This window comes from Aedes aegypti, chromosome 1 (assembly GCF_002204515.2).
Source record: "Aedes aegypti strain LVP_AGWG chromosome 1, AaegL5.0 Primary Assembly, whole genome shotgun sequence".
Taxonomy (NCBI): Eukaryota; Metazoa; Arthropoda; class Insecta; order Diptera; family Culicidae; genus Aedes; species Aedes aegypti.
In genome coordinates, this window is record NC_035107.1 from 275,969,597 (window position 1) to 275,991,510 (window position 21,914).

Consider the following 21,914-nt stretch of genomic DNA (forward strand, 5'->3'; position numbering starts at 1 on the left):
GAAATATTTCAGATATTTCTCTGAAATTCCTCTGAAGTAACCACCATAAATTCTTCCGAAGATTTCTTCAAAGAATTCTCAAAGGACTTCTTCCATTGATTTCCTTCAGAAACTCCCCAGAAATGCTTGCATTTCAGTCATTCATTCACAGTTTTAACCTGGAAAGGTGTCTGAATTCAATTTCTAGAAATCTCCATGATATTTTTTCAGAGTTCCACAAAAGATTCCTTTAGGAAAAGTTTATGCAATTTTTCTGATGATTCCTCCGGAAATTCTTTTGAAAATTTGACCTAGAGCTTGCTCAAGAAGCTCCTTCAGGGATTTCTCAACGAATTTCTTAATGAACATTTGAACTGGAAATAATTCAATGTTTTTTTTTCGAAAACTCGTCCAGGGGATGCAGTAAATCTTTCAGAGAATTTCTTCAAAAATTTCACCATAACATATTTCAGATATTTTCAGATATTTTGAGACTTTTCCATGAATTGTCCGTGGATTTTTCTATGAAATCTCGAAGGGATTCTCTTTGTTCCAGCATTTTTTCAGGGATTCCTGCACAGAATTCCCTTAATCCCTTAAATTTTTCAAAGAATTGCTCTAGGGAAATTTCAACGGTAAATAAATTAAGAGATTTTTTTCGGTTGCCAAATCCTTCTTCTTTTTCTTGACATTACGTCCTCACTTGGACAGAGCCTGTCCTCAGCTCAATGTTCAATTAGAACTTCCACAGTTATTAACTGAGAGCTTTCTTTGCCAAGTTGCCATTTTTCGCATTCGTAGGTATACCGTGTGGTAGGTACGATGATACTTTATGCCCAGGGAAATACGAAAAGATCCTGGACCGACCAGGAATCGAACCAAGCCACCTTCAACATGGCTTTGCATTGTAGCCGAGGACTCTAACTACTCGGCTAAATGCACATATATTAATTATAGTAATTCTTCCCGTATCCTCAGGAGCTCCAATTTTCCCAGCAATTTCATCATGGGTTCTTCCAGAAATTGCACCTAGGATTCTTTCAGAAATTTAGGAGTTCAAAAGTTCTGCCAGTTATTTTTTCAGGAATTCCGCCAAAAATTCCTTCAGAAATTCCGCCAGTAATTCCTTCAGAAATCCCGCTAGTAATTCCTTCAAGAATTCTTGCAGGAGAACTGCCAGAGATTTTTTCAGGAATCCCACAAGGTAGTCTCCCAGGAAGCTGCTCAAAGGTTCCTACAGCAATTCACATAAGGGTTTCACTGTCAATTGGTCGGTGTGCAGACATACCAGACTACATGATTTTTTGCGTTTTGAAGATACGTTAAGGACTCTATCAATTTTGATTTTATCGATGCTATTTTTATACTCATGTATCATCAAATAGATAAGATTTATCATTAATGCGAATGTTTGGGTGTTAGGAATGCCTGATTTCCTGAAACCTTGAAAAGCATTTTTTTTCAGTCTGTCTGAACATCGACCAATTGTACCAGGGATACCTCCAGAAGTTCCAACAGATATTCCTGTAGAATTTCTACCAGGTTTTCCTCTGAAAATTTCACCAGGGATTCTATAATGTATTTTCCAGGAAATTCGCCAAGGTTTCTTTTAGTAATTCTTCCAAGGTTTGGTCTGATAATTTACCCTGATTTTAGTTCTTTCCTAGTTTTCTCAGGAGATGCACCAGGAATTCCAACAGGATTTTTCCATGGATTCTTTTGAGAATTCCATCTGGCATTGCTCCAGGAATAGCACCAGGGACTCATCTAAGAATGCATCCAATGATTCCTTCAGAAATTTCAACAAAAAATGCTTTCATGGGTTTCTGTTTATATTGCTGTTTGCATTTGAGATGCAAATGTTGAGTAAACGTCCTTCAAATGCGGTAACATAAAATAAAGGATACCTAGCAACGATAACATAAATCACCGCCGCCCTAGCAAGAAAAATCTATCTTTGACATCGCATTTCTTGTGAAAAATCTTACCGCATTAGGTGTTCCCGCATTTGATATTTGCATTTCAAACGCACACAGCAATATTTCTCCATTAATTTGCTCTCTCCAGATACCGCTCCTGGATGTCTTCAATTTTTTTTTTTTTTTTAATTTGTCTCTTAATACTCCAGGATTTCACAGGATCACAGGAACTTCTCCACGAATTCCTTTACTAATACTTCCAAGGATACCTTAAAAACGTTTTTCTGAATTCCCTTCAGATTCTTCAAGAGAATTCCCCAAGCAATATTTAATCGATTCTATCAGGATTTACTTCAAACAATCCTCTATAAATTCCTCCATATATTGTAAATTTCTTCAGAAAATGTTCCATGTGTACTTTCAAGCACTTCTCAAGTTTTTCTTCCAGATATTCCTGCAGGGATTTTTCCAGGAATCCGTCTAGTTTCCTCCAGGAAATTTATCATAAATAGACCGTTACCTCGATTACACAAAATATCCACCAGTTTTGAGAGTCGCTAAATGAAATATATAGAAACTCACAGTTCTGAGTTGTAGGACGCCGGACAGTTAGCTGCATGCCGTCGTAGTCACAGATCCATATACTTTTACTCACGTCAGTACAATGCAAATAATTAAATAAATTGAGCCACTTCGGGCGAAATCATTCTGGCGAAATAATTCAAGCTAGAGGCTTTTTATAAATTATAGCGATGTACACGATGAAATAAAAAAAGGCTATTTGTTTGTCGGAAGCTATGAGTTACGATGGTAAAGGAATCCGGCTGACCTTGAACGCTTCGAAAAACTCATAGTTGGACCGGATAAAGACGAAAAAGCTCGTGTGACGAGCGACTATCGAGGGGCGACGAAGACATTTTTTTTAGAGATCGATCCTTAGCGAAAGCAGTCTTTAATTTCAGTTCGGTTCAACCACGTTCTGTTGTAATACGCCTGGAAATACCGTTTTGATTCATATTACGGACACTTAAGGACTCAGGGAAATATAACCCAGCATACATCATACAAAATAAATCATTCTGTATGATTCCTTTACGCTATCGAGCGTCGGAAGCCCTTTACTTTCGAACGGTGGGTGAAGAATACACTTCCGCAACTTCAATAATTTTAAATAAATCAAAATGTGTGGCCTTTTCATGACGCTTCCTCACTTTTGCCTCATATTCCGGACACTTTGAATCGAATTCCGGACAGCTCATGATAATCATTAATGAAACAGTCAAATCATCATTCGAAATCGTTAAACCACCAAAGAGACATCTAAGGTAGTTGGGCATTATAAATTTTCAAAGATATTTATGGAAAAAGTTTACTAAAACGAGCCTTGAAATTGAGAACTTTTGAACAGCAAAAATTGAAACATTTCGCGTGAAATGTTTCCCATACAAAGTAGAGTGTCCGGAATTAGAAGCTGTCCGTAATATGAATCAATACGGTACAACAACAGTCTCAGCTATTAATCTTTAATTACAGTTAAGAACCCGATTCCCTACCAGATGTTACACTTACAGAGAATCTGCAAAGAAATCTACAAGCTGTTACTCCTATAATTCTTCAGAAGTTTCTGAGTTCCTGAGGTTCCTTTGAAAGTTCCTTCAAGGATTTCTCCAAGAACTACTTTTGAATTTCCCGCTTTAATTCCTCTGAGCATCGCTTTGGGAGTTTTCCATGTTGTTGTATTTGTTCAGGAAGTCTTCAACACATTTTTCGTAAAGTTCCTTCTCTTTGAATTTCTTTAAAAAATCCGTCAGGAGTTCTTTGAAAATTTTAAGTTTTAAGAATTTCTCCAGTGATTTTTCTTTGCGTAACTTTATGATTTCTTTCAGGTACCGTAAAACGGGGTAACTTTGATAATGCGGGTAACTTTGATAGTGCGAGACCCACGACATACTTAACGAAATAACAAAGTTTCTGTTAATCAGTTAAGCAAAACGAATGCAAAACTAAAGAGTATTAGAATGATACTTCATGTCAAAGCTGTTTTCGTTGGAATCAAGTACATTTGAGGATTTATATGCAAATATTAAAAGTTTATAAGATTTTAGCATTTTTTAAACGCTTACAAACAATCTGTTCTATGATCATTAATTGATGAAGTCATAATGAGTTCTTCGCTTATCCTTGACAGCCTAGTAATATTAAAACATGAATTTGGCCTCAAATCTCTTAGCGAAAACAATTTTTACAAATAGGGACCATTTTTGTAAATTTGATCAGAAATTTCCATATAGCGTTAAACGCCTAGAGGTATGCAACGCCCTACAAATGTTCCGTAATTGATTTAATTTTGTTCGATTATACTCCATTATCAAAGTTACCCCAAAACAAAAAAACGACTTTCGATTGTATGAAAAATTATATATTCAATCAGAATAAATCTTTTGGCAATCTATCAACTGCAATCGATAGTGAGGATACCAGTACTTGTTTTAAAAATATAAATTATAACTCTTTGAATCAACATGTCTAAATATTCAAGTTTTATTCGAAAAAACTATCAAAGTTACCCCGTTTTACGGTATTCTTGTTTCATGGTAGAATTTCTGCCATTAGGAATATATAATTATCCACAATATCCTTCCGCATTTTTTCCAAAATTACTACCTGTGTTCTTCCTGGATTTCATCCAATGATCCAAGGTATTTCGATAATTCAGAAGACGCGACGTGAGACAAGACAATACATAAGACTTATGGTTCTCACAAATAATAAAAAAAAGTAGTATTTTGATAATGTTTTAAATGACTATTTCCAGGAATGTTTCCAGGTATAATGACAAGGTATTCTGATAGACTAGTCAGGAAACTTCATTATAATTTGAACCGCCCTAGTGTGTATCGGTCGGATATCAAAACTCCCTTTTTATTACCTTTTATATTCTGGGGGCTGCTGGCTGGCAATGATCCCAAGAAGCGCCACAATCGGCACGATTCCCGACGTCTCATGTTCTTTCGCGGGGTGGTGCAGCGGCGTGGCATAAACGTTACGCAGAAGGTGCTCCATAAAAGTTACGATAGAATAACGTCCTAATCGGGTTCGTGCTTTTGGTTATCGCGATTTTATGGACTATTAACCGGTGTCATCAAGGGGCTCCATTTAGAGGCGACATTTGGCTGGTACGAATGAAACTGTAAACTTCTTATTGGGATTTACTTAATGACACTTAAGAAGTAAGCAATGTAAATAATGATTTTTGAGCTAGTTTCTATTGATATTAATGGCTTGTAAGTTCTTATACGATGTCACTTTCATATACGCTTTTTGCTCTGCATTTAGAAATGCTAAGGGATAGAAGTTCCAATCTTCGCTATAGTACCAATTATGGCAATAGTGGGAACAAAAAGAGATTATTGTTTCACTAGAATATAGCGGCCAAGATTCACATGAATAATAAAACTATTTAATTCTTTAATACTTAGACTTTGATAAGAACATTCATGCAATACTCTTTCTAAAACAAACCTTTCGAAACATTGCATCACGCATATGTTTCCTTCTTAGCAGTTTGCGGTGGGTTTTTATGAGATCCTGGCCGTGATGGATGAGAAGTTCAAAATTAAGTATAATTTTACATTCTACAGACTACAGACAAAATATCAAAATGTTTGAATCCTTACAATCCAACTGTATTGATCAGTTCAATATTGATTAATCTATTCTGTCGGCCAGTAAATTGTGGACCACTGCTTAACCTACATCTGCAATCAAGTTGTTCATTCTGTTGTGCGGTGATTGATCAATTTATCAACTATTATCGCTGCCATTCTAGAGCCCCTCCCAGGCTAGGAATGCTTATTTCATGCTACAAGATGCAACATACAACGTATGTGCAATGCACATCCACCATCCGTTCGCATCGCCACCGATGACGATGATGATGAGGCAACTGGCATCTTGCACACGATGAAAAATGGTAAAGTGAAACGGGGTAACTTTGATAGTATTTTGAAAGGAAATCTGAATATTTCTGCATTTTGTTTCAAAGATTGTTTTCTTAGAATCCGCAACCAAACTACTGTTTGACATCATTGCCCACTATCAGAGTTTTCCGTACTATCAAAGTTACCTCGTATCACGGTACCATCACTGCTCTCGACGGTGGTGGTCGGACCCGGACCGTAAGAGGATAATAATGAATGAATAATAAGTGTTATATGAAGATTACAATAATTGCCCGGTGCGATGTGCAATTGCATTGGGTGATGTGGGAGTTCCCCCTTAGAGGGACATGCTCTGCTCATCTGGATGGTTGTGCGATGACTTGTTGTGTACTTTGTCGAAGAGGACGATCCCTGATGACTTGGAATGGAAGATCGAAGGTGGTGAGAACATTTATCTTAACGGATGGATGGTGCATACGGAATCGATATGCGAAAATATTTTTCAAAATAACAAGCGAATTAATTTCTCATGTTTATGAATCATTTTCTTGAAGATATGTTGCTGTGGTTCACCGAAAATGAATAGAGTAATATGGGGTAAAGGTTCGCACTCTACTCAAAATATTATGAGTATTTCTTTTGCACCATTCCAAGTAGTTTTCTTCTATTTATATACTAAATCGAAGTAGATATTTTGATGGCTTTGGTTAGAAAATCTGGTTGCTGCGTACCTTTGGGACACTGCCTTTTACTAAAAGTACTTAAATATTAGTTCTAATGGCCTCAAATATAACTTCATTTATAACTTCGTCATAACTCGATAGAATTGTTTATGTTTATATTTGTAAGAAGATGACCAAATAAGGTGTCATGCCCATACAGTGTTGTCAGGGTTTCTTTCTCGTGTGCTTGAAAATACCCACTGCGAGCTTTTGCCCCGAAACACTCTATGTTTCTTGGAAGATTCATCCGAAGAAAAGTGTACAATATGTACATCAACCTCTCAGTGCTAAACGCACAGTTCGTTATACCGTCTGATTGAAAAATTTTCTAAGGTAACAAGGCGAAAACCAAACGACGTTTGATCATAAATTGTGATTCATAAACAGCTTTGATGATGCTCGTGTGGTATCCAAAACGACCACAATATTGGTAAACATCTTAAACGAAGGAACGCTCGCGTTGAGATTTCCAGACGTGTGCTAAACATCAAAGCCAAAGCGCGTTTCCAAGAAGCATCGTTAGAGTGGCTTAAAATTGGGAAACAATTTTTCCCCTCACCAATCCGGAATACTTTGCGCCATCGATTCGAACACCATCACGGTTTCGAAGAGCTCTTATCTTAGATTGGCCTTTTACCGCTTTTTACCTTAAAGAAGCAGAATCGATGGGAAAGGTCCATTAGCTTGCCCCTGTATGATGCGGGACGTGTCGCCTTACAAACTCTAGCTCCCGGTCTTTTATGTCAAGGCGTTGGATAGTGATATGTTGTGGAAACCTGTTGGAACCGAACCGTTTGTGTTGGGTAAAATCAAACCGAACATTGAAAAGTACCCGTTAAGGATTGATCGTTTTAACTTTTCTTGTTCCTAAGAAACGTTTCGGTATGGCAATATTTTATTTGACTTCTTAGTCACACTCTTCTGATTCTGATTTATTGAGCAAATATTCTGGCTATGGCAGCTTATTCCGCTTCATCTAGCAATTAGTCGATTGACAAATATGTATTACTTAAGAATATTTAAATCTCACCACAGATGGATCAATCGCACAACACAAATTCATCGAGGCTCGGCTCCTCATTCCGATTCATAATTTATGAATGAAGTCAAAACCGCCTTATTTGTCCGCTGAGAAGCGGTGCCATTTAGCGTTGGGCGAATTTGACCAGAACATCGATGTTACTGAATCGATTCAAATTCGATACGTGGAATCGATTCACCGTTTTAATCGAATCATTCGAATCGATGTTTCTGAATCGATTCGATTTTCAAGCTCATATGAAAAATTAACAAAATATGCTCTACAAATAAGACCAAATGAATTTACATACGATTTTTAAAATTTCTTAAAATGAATAACATTTGAATTTGAAAATTATGTATCAAACACTTCAAGGCGGATGCAAAACTAGGCTTATGCGTCATCAATTCGTTAAAAAATCTTATCAATTTCTACCATACGAATTGAAACAAAAATCGAATGAAGAAAATCGATTCACTCGATTTTGAGTGCTCTAAACATCGATTCAAAAAATCGATTAATCGGAACGAGAAAATCGATTTTCGGAACATCGATTCAAAATCGCCCATCGCTAGTGCCATTGCACAAATCAATGAACTGCGCGCGCGATTAGTGATGATACCTTATTTAAACTTCGATCAAATCAGCTAAACGCGAGTCGTGTGTCAATAAACAAACAATCCTCCCGGGGCTCACCTAACCAAACCGAAAACAAACACCTTATCAACCGAAACACACGCCAACAAAACGCCCGAACGAACGGTGGATTGGTTGATTGAAAAATTTCGCCAGAAAAGTACATACCACGGGGCGCCTAAAAGAGTTATTGACGAAAATAAATGACTATCAATTTTACATCCACCATTCGAAATATATGTTATCCTAGCATCATCTTCGTGAATTCGAAAGTGTTTCACGAGGGAAGAAGAAGTTATGATGTTCTGAAGATTCAAGGTTATTTTAAAGATAAATTTTCATGTTTGAGAAAATTTCCATTCTGTGCGATATTCAACGTGCACCAAATTTAATTTAATATCTTAGTTTTGATGAAAAGTTTTAATTTTGTGTAGTGTAATATAACCCCAATATGGGTTTATATTTGATCAAAACTTTATGTATATTTTTCCGCAAGCATTACCTTATGGATACACTGTATTAAAAATACTTTTCGTTATAATTTCGTTGGGCAAAAGTTCGTTATAGACAACAGATTTTGAGCTAGTTCATGTCGGAACCAACTACTTCCGTTCCAAAGAAAGTTGCCACTATCACTATATCGTCATAAGTGACTATCTCTGGGTTGGGATTCGATCCAAGGTCTTTGGCCTGATAGGCTGGTCCGTCCCCTCTTGAAATTTGATTATTCAATTAGTATACATCGGGCTGTTGTTTTGATCACACACGCCGTGTAGCAGCAGTCGTCGGTTTATTTTTGATTTGTGCTATAATTCTACGGACTTGGTCCGTTGACACCAAACCCTTCCAATATTCCGTTACTGGAACCAGCCCGTACAGAAATGTCCTCATCAGTAGACCGTACCTTCGTCATCAACTTCAGGGTTGTGCCGACAAAAGTGAAGTATTCGGACATATCCGACTTCATCACATCGAAGCTAGGCTTCGATATCTCGCACATCAAGCACCTACAAATTAGCAATGGTCGAGTCTTTGTTGGTACAGATTCTGTTTAATTGGCACAAGAAATGGTTCACGACCACAATCTTAAGCATCAGGTTGAGTATGGTGGCAAACAGTACGAAATACCACTGTCAATGGAAGATGGAGCAGTTGAGGTTAGGATTCATGACCTCCGTCATCGAGTCACCAACAGACAAGTTGCACAACGAATGCTGGAGTATGGAGAAGTTCTTTCGATTCGAGATGAGACATGGAAGGATTTCTTCCCAGGAGTTCCTAACGGGATAAGAGTTCTTCGGATGAAGCTAAGGAATCCCATTCCATCGTATGTAACAGTGGACAGTGAGATGAGCCGGGTGACTTACAAGGGGCAGGCCGCCACTCGTAAACACTGCCAAAGAAACGTTCACTACACACAAAGCTGCTCAGAATACGCCAAATCTCTGAGTGTATCGGTGAACGAGCGACTAACTATGGCCGAGGCATTGAAAGGTATCCGGAATATTTCCAGCAACCAAATGGATGGAGACATTTCTCCCATGGCTAGCACTTCCAGCATCGCTGATTTGACCAAGGATGCACCAACGCATACGTCCAACGCGTCGTTGGCGAGTGAGATTTCCCTTTCTTCGACGGAACAAATGGAGCAGGATTTTCCTCAACTGCCTGGTGTAGAGAACGATGCGGCTGTAGAGGCTTCAAATGCTTTTGCTACGGCAGACGAGAATGTGAATGATCGGCAGGCCAAGTCTCATAGTTCATCTGATCGTCTGAACACACGAAGCAAACAACAAAAAAACAATCCCCAATGTCAAACGTTCTGGATCTCCGCTTGTAGATGACAACAAGAATACCGAAAAAAGGCAATCCCGATCGGAGGTACGCTTAGATAGAATCGACACACGAGCGTACTCAAAAAGTAGGAAACATTAGCATCTGTACAGTACAACCTTCGAAGCAACAATGTATACCATTATCATCTCTACAAACACACATTCCAATAGCATCATGGACCGACTATCTACCACTTCTACGATATGTTTTGAAACAGATCGGCGATTACTATTTTTTTCTAAGGTAGGCAAAAATTACACTAGTGTATGTCTTGCCGAAGCTTTTTCGGATACTGCACACATTGAGCATGGAATTTCACTGTTCGCAGGATCGTACATCCCTCTTCGATACGATGACTGAGTTACAAAGCTATAAAATACCCGAACAAAGTCCAACATCAAAATGAAAGCAAGTTGAAAACATATATTGTTTTCAGCATCAAGTTGATATCATAATTTGATATCAATTTATCAATGAAATATTCGATATCATATTTTGTTTTCATTCTGCTATCATTTTAAATTTTTACTTATATTTTCTTTTTATTTAATTATAAATTTATTCGTGCTACATGTTTAAATACTACGAGAATATAAAAATAAAGCATTTATCTAGTCGCAGCCACGTTTCAATATCAATCGAAAATATGTATATCTCAGCAAGTTCTCAATTTGCTTTCAATGACAGCAGAAACTGTTTTCAATTTGCTTTCACTGACAGCAAAAAGAGCTTTCAATTTGATTTCATGGGAACATTTTTCTGCTCTCAGTTTTGATATTTTAACCGTTAAAACGACCAAAATGACAACAAACTGAGTTATCAAAATCCGCGATAGTACAAAATCAAAATTAGTTTTCAATTTGATCTCAAGCTTTGCTCGGGTAGCCACCATCAACATGAATGGAATCAGCAGCGAGGCGAAGCTGGCAGTTCTGGCGTCATTCACAAGATCCTGTGATGCCGATATAGTTTTTCTACAAGAGATAGGGTAGATGTACCAATAGTGGAGGTATTAAGCACGATTGAACTTCATTTAACCGCCTGAGTTCAAGAAGCGCAATTAATGTACATGTTAATGTTGTAACGGGAAGTAACGACCATTGACTTAATGAGAAAAATGATTTCATCGTAGTACTCCACGGCATGTCAGTGAAAAGTAATACCTCCACTATTGGTACACTGTTCCTTTAGTTGCGGTATATTTTTAATTTGTGTTCCTATAGTTGAGGTATCCGTTGTTTTCTTATGGGATCCTCCACTATAGGAACACTTTACCGCAACTATTGGTACAAGTAAGAAAAGTTTTAGCAATTTTAGTGATATTTCATCAGTTTTAAAGCAATTCGAACGCTCTTTTAAACTATTTCGTGTATCAACAAGTCAATACGTCGATTGGAAGTATCGGTTCTGTGGCTAATGTAATAAAATCAGTGAAAACGGCTCTACCGCAACTATAGGATCACCCACAACTAAGGGAACACTTACCCTAGCCGTAACTAACCTACAACTGCCTGGCTTCAACATCGTCGTAAACATTGATGAACGTCGAAGAGGTACAGCGATAGCGATTAGAACATTTTTTGCATACACCAATGTCCAAAAAAGCAGAGATGCGAGAATCATTGGTCTACGAATCAACGGTACTACATTCATAAATGTGTACGCCCCCCGGTTTCTCAGAATAGAGGGACTCGAGAAAATTTCTTCAACAGCATACTTCCATACTACATAGAAAACGCCACGGGTTTAGTTGTCATGGGTGGCGATTTTAACTCCGTAGTCAATTTAGTCGATGCCACTGGGAATAACTCCCATAGCCCTATGTTCAGAAGACTTATGCAAGCAAGCGACTTGAAAGATAGTTGGGAAATCCTACACCGTGGACGTGTAAAGTTTTCACTGATTCGACCAGATTCTGCCTCTCGCATAGACAGAATACTTGTATCCAGCAATATATCTAGCCATCTGCGAACTGCGTATTTCACATCTACTCCGTTTTCCGACCATAAAGCATATGTTGTACGCATGGTCCTACCAACATTAGGGACTGCACCAGGTCGCGGAATATGGCGATTGCATGGCGATCTTCTTGAAGATACACTTGTCGTGGAGGGCTCAGCATCAAATGGAGATACGCCGAAATTTCCCGAGATGGATCTCCTGGTGGATAAACTTTTTGAAGCCCAAGTTGATTACGTTCCTAAAATGGAAAACGGCACAGAAAAATCGCATTTTCTACGACACTACGGAAATGTACTATGCAATGCTGAATAACGCTTACAGTACATACCACGGAAACCGTGATCAGTTCCGTGCCATCAATCATTTGAAAGCACTTATGCTTTCTCATCAAAGGAATCACTTCAAGGCACGTCGACAGCGAAATGAAGTCTACATAGGTGGTGAGAACACATCCATTTTTCACATCGCCAATGCAAAAAAAGCGCAAATGTGAAAGAACGATAAGGAAACTTGCAACGGAGAATGGCGTGATAGAGGATCCTACTGATATTCAGCACACTGTTCACAGCTTTTTTGAAAACCTCTACACGACATCGAACTCGGTTATCGATGAGAGTTTCAACCCGGTGCGGAAAATACCTGAAGACAACCATATAAATCTCAACATTATGGACCAAATATCATCGGATGAAGTACTGCAGGCGATTAAATGTAGTTCCTCGTGAAAGCCACCTGGTGTCGATGGGCTTCCCAAGGAGTTTTTCCAAAGAGCTTGGAACATCATTCAGAGGGAAGTAACGCTTGTTGTCAACGATGTGCTGGCAGGCAGAGCACCAAAAAAATTTTTTGATGGCGTGATAGTTTTGGTGCGAAACAAAAGGCGGTGATGACTGCATTAAAAGTTATCGCCTGATTTCGTTATTAAATTTTGACTACAAACTTTTTTTTTAAGAATCATCAATGATACCTCTTCTTCCTCTTGTTCTATCTGATAAGCAAAAATGTTCTAATGGATGGAGGAACATATTTGAAGCAACTGCAAGGATCCTGGATCGACTTTGCGAACTGAACGAGCACCGGCTAAATTCTCTATTGGTAGCATTTGATTTCGATCATGCGTTCGACAGATTTGACCATACATTTTTGATGTACACAATGCGTAAAATGAACTTCAATGACAGATTGGTAAATCTTCTGATAGGCTGTTATGGGAGCAGCTACTCTAGAGTATTGGTCAATGGAACTCTGTCCCAGGAAATTAAAATACAAAGGTATGTGCGACACTTTCTATGATCCTGTTTGTTATTCATCTTCAACCTCTCCTGGACAAACTTACTGTGATGTTTCCCAATGCTATCTTAAACGCTTATGCCGATGATCTTTCAATGTTCATTGAAAGTGAACAGCAGCTCTGTGCAGTAATAGCAGTTATTTTAAATTTTGGAAGAACATCAGGCGCAGTTTTGAACAAAAGCATGTCCGCAGCGATGATGTCCGGTATTGTACAACTTGCACCGCAAACTGAATGGCTTCAAGTTGAAGAAAAAGTTAGTATACTAGGAGTAACGTTTGCAGAAAATATGACGGACATTGTAGAGCAAAACTGGAGTAAAGTACTGCGTGGTTTTCAAGCTCGATTGTGGTTGAACAATACAAGAAACTTGAATCTCGTACAGAAAGTAATTTTGATAAATACTCACATAACCTCAAAATTATGGTACATCGCTTCCATACTACCTCTACCTAAAAATATTCTGGAAAGTTTATCTCAAGAATCGGATCTTTTCTGTGGTACGGAAAGCCATGGACTCGTATTGCTTTTGAATCGCTTCGGCTTCCTAAGAATCGAGGTGGTTTGAATCTACATTCACCAGAAATTAAGGCAAGAGCATTGCTTGTGAATAGAACTACGTCAATGGCAACAGAGCTTCCCTTTATGTGGAGCTTTTAAGAGCACAATGTGAGTCCGCCGAACATCGGAGGAATACCAAGGAAGTTCGAGCATGTTCGGACTTTTGTGAAGGAGACTGCTTTCCTTCCGGACACGGTAACAGCTTCAGTATCCTCCAATGTCATCTACCAGTTTTATCTTTCACGTTTGAAGGATCCAATGTTTATTAGAGAAAATACCCATAGAGATTGGAAAAAAGTATTCAGCAATCTGCACAGCAAAATATTAACATCAGATCAACGAGCCACATGGCTGGCTGTCATGCATCGTAAAATTTAGACCAACGAAATGCTTTTCAATAGGGGCAGAAAAGATAACCCAGGGTGTGACCGATGTCCAGGCGAAATCGAAACAGTGATACATCATCTCTTCCAATGTGGAGTCAATAGGCAAATTTGGTCCTACATGCGGAACTTCATCACAATAGATCGTCGTGTAGCAAGTTTGGACGCGCAAGAATGGCTGTATGCGGTATTACATCAAATCAACAGACAAACAAGACAACACTTTGTAAAATCACTTAGCATAATGATAAATTACATGGTTGATTTCAATGAAAATCAACGTAATTTAGATGACTTTAAGTTTTATATAAACTATAATTTGTAAATACTGGACAATAAATACATAAAAAAAAATAAAGTCGAACTTTGGCCTTTAGTCGGATACATAATCTTTCGTAGGTACAGCATGGTAATTTTTTCTTCGATAACGGTTTCAGACACACCGTGTACATTCAATGCTTCGACGTCACGGGTGGTGGCGACAGAGGAGAGGCGAAAAGCCAATCATCGCAACCACACGTTATTGTCGTCGTCGTTGCCGTCGTCATCGCACCCAGCATACATTAGGTACCCTGTTTATGATTATGTTCACTATTTGTTCGGGGTTATGCTAACAACGCACCGCATCGCGAAACGCAAACCGCTTTGTGTGCTTTTGGATTGCGGGTTCGAGATGTCACCATGGTACGCGGCTCATCACGACCCAAGACGGCAACCATCATCGGAGCGTGGTGGTTCGGATTGCTTTCCTGCGCTCGTTTGTTGTTGTTCGACAATCGGCGGGAGGAGGGAAGGCGCACGAATTTTATTTGTAGATATAAAATTGTTTGGAAATGTTCAATTTTGGATATTTGTCCTTTACCTGTTGCTGGTGCAACAATAATGCCTTTGAGCTGATGCTGAGCGATTGCTCAATACGCAATCAATTGTGATTGCATGTTGGGGACCTTCTTAAGTCCACTGCAAGGTATGCAATGCATGCTTTGTCCCAACTGAGATATGCCAAGAAGAACGATTAAAAAGCTGGAAACTTAATTGGACCCATTAGGAGAATTTTTCGGTTTTTGCATGTATTAAGAAAAAAAACACTAATCATTTTTGCAATCTACTGCAAATTACACGCAGGAGTCACCCTTTGCCAAAGAGGCCTGTGTCAAACACATGCAAAGAATTTTGACATGATGCTAGTCAAGTAAGTCAGATGTTAAAAAAGTTTTACAAAATTGGTCCTAGAATGCTGACTTGAGGACTTGGATTTCTGATAATTAACCTGAAGTGTACGATTTGACAGATACCATAAAGATTTCAACTTCTACTACAAAGAAATAAGACACATCACACTTGACTTCTTCTTCAACTAGATTTTTGTGGGTGCTTAGAAGGCAAAAATTTTTTTGATCATGGTAATATCGGTATTGGTTTATAGCATCCTGGAAGTAATACATAAAACTCAAATGATTGCTTGTGAAGTATCGAGCTAATTGTTCATTTCAATACAATTTCCAACATTAACCATTTCACCCTTAAAACGTTCCTACCAAAACAATTACAAATTCATGCCATTTCTAAAATTCTTAATGGATTGCCTTTGTTCTAGTTTGAATGGGATCGTATAGATGTATTGTATTTCGAGGGTTGTTATAATTTTTAGAAATGTTCGCCAGTCCGGAGCTATTCCAGTGAGGCCATTTTCACCCGATCTAACCCAGTGACCTACCGGAATACCTCCGGACCGGTGGACATTTCCTCAAATTTCAATGATCCTCGAAAAACTAGACATCCAGACGATGCCATTCGAGCTACAATGAAGGCAATCCGTCAGGAATGCTGGGCGGATATGGGTTAAAAGGTAGCGCATGTTTCGCAGACACACTAAATCCTCGATTTACGAAATCTTTTAAATGCAAATTCAATTAATCCTAAACTTCAAACTACTCTGGAATTTATTCTCCAAATCTACAAGCGTGATCTATAAAGCTTTGCATATGCAAAAAAGTTCAGAAAAATTTGTTGCTTTTGTTGAAGTATTGTAGTATGCTTGTATTATTGTAATGTAATGTATTGTGATGAGCTATCCAAGAACTTTCTGGATGTAGGCCTTTAAATCTACACATCTAATAAGTGACATAGTGACACATTGTGATGCAGTACGTGCTCCAAATAATTTGATGAAGTAAGCTGAATGAAGTCATGAAATTCAAATAGAGTGTGGCGGAAAAAATACAATGTGGACAATCTGTATAAGTCATCAAACCTACGAGCAGAGTTTATTACATATTTAAGAATTACTATATATCCATGATATATTTGGAGAATTTAATTGCGAAGCTAACAACAGTTCTAATCCACCCAAGAACTTATGTAAAGATCTAGATGAATTAGCATAACAACTTTTGGTTTCATAAGCAGTACACGTCCAGTAGACTCAATGCGCTGGATGAATATTTGGGTTCAACAAGCATTTACATGTAGGGTAAAACATCTTTAGCATAATTAAAAACGATCTATACCCGAGGAGGAACAAATAACTCCCCAAGAACTTATGCATACCATTTTTTGGTATCATACCAAAATTAGGTATTGTTCAGTTGTCAATACCTCAATTTGGTATTATAATGGTATTGAAAAAAATCTTTAAAACGATTAAAATTACTTCATTGAGGTATTGAACAGCTATTGAGGTCTGCTGGAGGTATTGAACTATCATTGAAAAATTTCACTTTTATATGAAAATCCATCAAGTATTGTTGAGGTATTACAATACCTGATCTAATTATCAGCTTGGTATTTGTAGAATATGCAGAAGGTATTATTTGAGGTATTTTACCTCTTATGCAGGGCTCATTCATACCTCATTCAGGTATTAGGTATTGGAAATTGTCTGGTATGGAATACCTCAATTTGGTATTCAGTAGTTATTTTTCTCTGCTCGGGTATAGGTACAACTGCTTACGTTTGTAGATCTCAAGGCCTGTAGTGCATGGAGTCCTATTAGGATCAAGAACATCGGTATAAATCAAATCAATATTCCATTTACTTATGTGATTTTTTTTAGGAACTGTAGACTAGACCACTGTTTACGTTTGTAGATTAAAAGGCCTGTATTCGATGGAATCGTTAGAAGATCAGAAACAGAGTCAAGGAGGAGAGTTGGAAGAACAGCAAAGAGTCTATGTCATTATTAAAAACCATCAATATACGACTACACACGCTTGTAGATCATTTGGCCTATATTCCAAGGAGTCCATGGGGGACCTAGATCCTCGGAATTTATTCATACAGTACTATGTTTATTTTTACTATTGATTTGTCAATTTGGTCCATGAAGCTCCGTTTACTTATTTGAATTGTTACGGATCTCAACCATATTGAAAACCAAAAGATTACTCATTACACCAGTAGAATTGTTTGCGACAGTTTTTAAACCCACTTTTCTTGGAAGGCAGTTGTGATTCACCCTTCTATGTGTACGTAGTAGCAATTATCTTCAGTGAAGGGACATTTTAAGAGATATTTCCCAGAGGTATTACCATCACTTTCAAAATGTTGCTTCAATCAACGGGCCTAATGAAAAATTGAAGACTTGTGTGGCGTAGCTAGGGGGTGCGGTGGGTGCAGTCCGCACCAGGCTCCGGTTTCTAGGAGGGCTTAAAGAACTGAAAACTACTGTGGTTGTGTGTTTTTAAAACTTCCGTCAGCAGAAAGAATTTGTGTGCGCACATCAAGAGAGCTTGATGCATTGTTAAAAATGTTATTCAATATTTCGTAATAGAGGCAATAACCTTTATCAGAAATACTCTAATATATATATTTTTATTTTTATTTTCAGGTAATTCTATCGGTTCTTCTGGACCTTTTGGTTTGTCATCATATCTTCTAGGTAATTATAAACATAAAAAAATGGGTTTTCTCCCGTGCAGAATAGCAAGACAAACAAACCACATCATAGTACATATTTAAATTAATTACACCATAGTGTGCTCTTCATATAGAGGGAATAAGAGGCAAATACGAAACAACTTAATGCCTTAGATTTCTAAGCATAACACTTGCAAATTAACAGACAGAAGAATAATAAAACTGAGTGCATAACAAACATTGTTATAGGTTTTCAAGAGCTAAGTAAGTTATTAAGTAGATATTGAGTAGGGCATATGTACTATTAATGGTGCACCTGAGGGAAAACAGCTTAGAGATGCTGATAAAACCATGATATATGTGGTTGTAACGTACAATAGATTTCGAATTCTTTTATCATTCAAGTGTATGAAAATCACGATTGATTTAGAATTTTCTTGCTAAAATCATCGCTCTAAAAATATGAACACTGTTTCTTTAGTGGAGATATGTTCTAAACATAGTTCCTTTAGTGGCGCAATCCATCAATTTCTTATGCAACCCTTCACTATGAGTACTAATTCACCATTTTAATTGCAAAGGAGCAAATATTTTGAACAATCTTATTATTTTAATTAGCTTTGAGTTTAGTTTCATGGATATTATTCGATTGCTTGTTTCAATTTTACATCGTACATCATAGAAAAATATCACATAGTAATTTTAAACAGCTAACCAGCTAATTATGCTATAATATCATAATATGCCCTTCATCAGTATACTTTTACATATACAGTCAACTCTCCACATCTTGATATTGAAGGAACTAACGGAATAGGGAGCAGAGTTGGGATAAAATCTTAGATTCACATTACAGTAGGCTAGCGTAGCAAATCACAGTCAGCGGGGCCAGTGAAACTCACGACTATCGCTACAGTATGCAAAATGCCTTGAAATAGCAAACCACCCGTTTCTAAGGGGAACCCAAAACTACTGTAGAGAACTGTTCTATTTCCCGCTGCAATTCCCGCATTTACAGCCTTCAATGACACTACTGATTTAGAAAATGTATGTACCCAACATAGGCTACTTGATGAGATGCACAATTTTGAACTACTGTACTGCCGTGAATCGCAAGTCACTTTCCATGCAAATATTCATTAAATTCCAGAGAATTGGAAAATGTTCAAAATTTCATGAAACTATCACAATTTACTTTTCACTACGATACCTTTCCGAGAAATTTATAAAGATGAACAAAAAACGGCTCATTTTTGTGTTACACGGTGCGGAAATCAGCAGTGGGACTGATATGCGGTTACTTTTTGTTATGGGACAACTTGACTTGCTGTTTTCTCTAGTTATTTCTGAACAAAACTTATTATCTCATTAGTGCAGCTGAAAGAGCATTGGAAGATATGTTGAAAACTGAACTTAGCTCAATTTTGACGAAAATGCAGATGGGACTGACTTGCGATTCACGGCAGTGTAGTGAGAAGATTTACGTGATGTTCGCAAAAGTCAAGCCTACTACTATTACCATTCCCAGCCCTGATAGTGAGAGATCCAGACAAAAAATATATTTTAATGAATACTAGATTGAAATCCGTAGTCAGGGAGAGAGAGAAAATAATAACGAGGAAGTCGTCGTTTGGCGTCTTTTAAGCGACACGGGAGACCGTGTTATTTTCCCTGTCTTTTGTCTCACTCTAACAATTATCATCAAAACTTTGTGAAAGCAAATCTCGAGTTTTAGTGAACCGATGGTGCTGAAAACGTATTGTTTTGTGCACTACATATATAGAATCATAGTGATACATTTTTCGCATCGATATATGTAGTGGTTTTTGGGATTTGCTTCTTCAAATGGATAGGGTGATTATGATGACGTCCCGTGCTGCCTTCAATTATTTTTTGCAATTTCTTATCGTAATAGGCTGTTTTTCATTACGCCAATCTGTCATGAAACGGCCTACTTTCCTGCACTGAAGTATGCAATGCGGGAATAGTCATAACGCCACTGAAACCAGTGATGTACTGATCTATTACGCAACGCTTTCTCATTACGCAATTGTTTTGAGTTGCGTAATTAATCGTTACACAACATTTTTTCAGAAATTGTAAAATGACGGTGAATGCATTCCGATATAATTTCTGATACACTAAAACCTCAATTTACGAAGTCTTTTTTAACGCTTCCTCAATTTAAGTCACTTTTTTACGAAACGAACTCAATTTACGTCCCTTTTTTTGGAAAAATCGTTGGAAACTCATGTAACATGAGTATTTTCGGAACGGGCACAACGAGGGGATGACGAAAATCGATGTCCGATGCCATTTTGGAATCCAAAATTGCGACCTCCGGTTGGAGAGAATCGTTAGAAAATTCATGCAATATGGGAATTTTCGGAACGGGCACGACAAGGGGATGACGAAAGTCGATGTCCGACGCCATTTTGAAATCCAAGATGGCGACCTACGTTTGGAGAAAATTGTTGACGAAAATCGATGTCTGACGCCATTTTTAAATTCAATTCACCAAAACATCAATTAACGAAGTCTGTTTTTACGCAAATTCAATTGACGTTACTTGTTTAACGAAGTAAATTCATAAACATCAGTACAGATCAGTACATTGATCCATTTGCCTACATTAAGGCGAAGTACATCCGCACTTATTAATTCAATACACCGTTCACCTACAGGAATGGTCAATAAAATATTCCGATGACTTAAATAAATGGTTAAGAGACTGTGCCATATTGAAAAAACTATCTATAGACCATTGATCACGTTTGTAGATTCAAAGGCCTATATTCAATGAAGTCTTTGGAGGATTTGGATATCGGTACAAATTATGACAAAACTCATTTTCTGCTACATATAGATAAAGGCCTGTGCCATATCAAAAAAGCATGTATTGATAATTAGTTACGCTTGTAGATCCTAAGACCTATATTCGATATAGATCTTGCAGGACCTAGGACATCCATACAAATCAATACAATTCACAGTTTACTCACAGGAATGGTTAGGGACCTGTGGGGTATTTGAAAACTTACCTCTAATCTCTTATTTTGGTCGTTGATCCCAAGGCCTATATTCAACATCGGCACAAAATATAAAAATACCCATTTTACTAATATGAATAGATAAGGGCCTGTGCCATATAAAAAAAAAACATCAAAGGATCGCTAAATATGCCAGTATATTACAGGTATATATTCCAGGAAGTTTTTGGATGAACTTGGACACCTGTTGTACTCACATAGTTACCAAAACTTGGATCTGACAATACAAACGCTTCTTAAAAATATAATCGCTAAATATGCCAGTATATTACAGGTATATATTCCAGGAAGTTTTTGGATGAACTTGGACACCTGTTGTACTCACATAGTTACCAAAACTTGGATCTGACAATACAAACGCTTCTTAAAAATATAACAATCTTCTAGGGTCCAGTATTGTGAGACATTCTTCTACATAGAAATGATAAATTGATCTCCGTTAACTCATGTTGAATCACATGCCCAAACTCTAAAGAGTTCTTGGAAGACCTTATTTTGCACACATTCTAGCCTAATTAAGAACCAAATGTATTAATAATATGTTAATGATACTAAAAGAACACATTTTTTATAAATAATATAAATCAATATCATACAAGTAGACTCCGAACGGCAAAACCTCGTTTTACGAACTGAGCTCCCTCGTTTTACGCACTGATTAAATTTACGCACCAACTCAATTTACGCACCCCCGATCTAGTTCGTAAATTGAGGTTATAGTGTACCCTCAAGTGGTTTTCTACGAAATTGCAAAA

The 21,914-nt window shown here is 37.6% G+C and overlaps 1 protein-coding gene across 5 annotated transcripts in view; it reads left to right on the forward strand.

Annotated features, from left to right (window-relative positions):
- LOC5572409 (papilin) overlaps positions 1-21,914 on the forward strand; it is a 352,322-nt gene that overhangs the window by 84,470 nt on the left and 245,938 nt on the right. The gene's annotated exons all lie outside the window — the stretch shown is intronic.